Source organism: Eretmochelys imbricata, chromosome 13 (assembly GCF_965152235.1).
Source record: "Eretmochelys imbricata isolate rEreImb1 chromosome 13, rEreImb1.hap1, whole genome shotgun sequence".
Classification (NCBI taxonomy): Eukaryota; Metazoa; Chordata; order Testudines; family Cheloniidae; genus Eretmochelys; species Eretmochelys imbricata.
This window is the reverse complement of record NC_135584.1, coordinates 28,529,067-28,530,870: the sequence shown is the minus strand read 5'-3', so window position 1 is coordinate 28,530,870 and position 1,804 is coordinate 28,529,067.

Below are 1,804 nucleotides of genomic sequence, written 5' to 3'. Positions count from 1 at the left end.
GTCCTTTTTCCTTCTGTCTAATAAGTGTCTGGCTTCGTAAGCCGAGACTGCAATATTCCTGTAAGCCTGTGACGAAAAAAAGGCAGCTAAAAGCAATGATCTAAACAGCCCGATGCTGGTGCAAGTTTGCCAGGCCTCGGAGTAGCTATAAGATTGTGTGCTGGGCCTCTGTTTCTCCAGCAGCAAGGTTGCAAGTGAAAGTCAACACCAGAGACAGGAAGCTGTATTTTCTATCTTGTCTGTTCTTTTCTCATCCCTTTTGTCCCTTGTCTGTTATGAAACGGGATCGGACTTTAACAACAGCTGCAACCCATCTTAACTAAGTTCTTCTCTGTTCCCCCAAAAGGACATTTATTGCCATCTTTAAAACCATCTAAAAAACTCTTGACACAAGGAGGATTTCCCTTCTAAAAATTCTCCCCAGCTAAAAAAGCAAAAACAAACAAAAAAAATGGTTAAAATAAAAGCCTTACTTTATATTTCAAATACTTTACCTGGCTTTCTTTTTTCTGTATCTTTAATAAAAGATTTAAAAAGTGTTTACTGGCGTGTCTGCCAGGGTAGGAAGCGGTCTAAGGTCTGTGAAAATCAAACCCCAAACCTTGTCTGAAACTGTTCAATGTTGGACAGTAACTGGGTATATTAACACCTTTGGCCCATATATTCCATCTAAATTAATACAACATTGCCTAAATACCTTTGAGGACCTGGGCCTTCCCCTCTTTGTGCAGTAGTTTCTACATCTGTAAAATTAGGTTGATAATCACCCTACCTCACTGGGATGTTAAGGTTAATTCATTCAAGTGCGTTCAGTGCTTTGAGATCCTTGGACAGGAAACCCTAGAGACCAACCTTGTATTTAGAAAAATGTCATGTCCAGGTGTTGGTCTGGCCACTTCCCCATGCCTGTCCCCAAGGAGTCTGTGCATGCGGGGCTGCTCCAAAGCATGGAGAGAGGAGAGAACCAGATGTGGAGAAGCAAAGCTTTTCCTCTTCTTTGGATGCAAATAATCCTTGGCTCCACAGGAGAATCTGCAGGAATCATGAGCCATGCCTGAACACAAACAGGAATATCTGTAGGATCCTACTGCTGCAAACTATCCTCTCTGCCTCCTCAGCAGATCCATTTAACTGGAAAGCAAAGCAGAATAAACCTGGGAAGAAGGGAGCCCAGGGTTTGACTGTATTTGGCTTTTGTGTCTTCCATAAAACTGTGCGAGAACTGGAGAAATCTCTGGACAAGAATCCCACAAAGACTGTATAAACCCATTTAAAGCCAACCACCTTTGCAAAAGGTGCAGTGAACGTGTAGGGGGGAAATGATTCTGAGAGAGCCAAAGCGATAGCCTCAAGTGGTCCTGCCAAACAGCCATAGTTCCCTGTCATAGTGCTGCTCACCAGGCGTTCTCTGAACCAGGCCAGGATCCACTTGCCGCAGTGAGCAATGGTGGTGCAAGTGTACTTTTAACAAAGAGCAGTAGCAGGTGTGACTTCTGGATGGGACAGACAGTAACTGATTTCCCTTCCTGTGCCGCCAGGTATAAAACCACTCCCAGTCAGGGCTCGGGGTGTATGGATGAATAAAATACCAGAAGGGAGAGGGATCACCTGGTAAGACAGAATTCTATACCATGGGCCATATTTTCAAACAGTTCAGCTCTCGTTTAGGCACCAAAGTGACCAGATTTTTATTTTAAAGGGTGCAGTTTGGGTGCTGAGCTCTTTTGAAAATCTGGCTGTTATGTAGGTGCCCAAATAGGAATACCCCCCTCACCCCACCCAGTAAGGCAGGGATGCCCCCCTA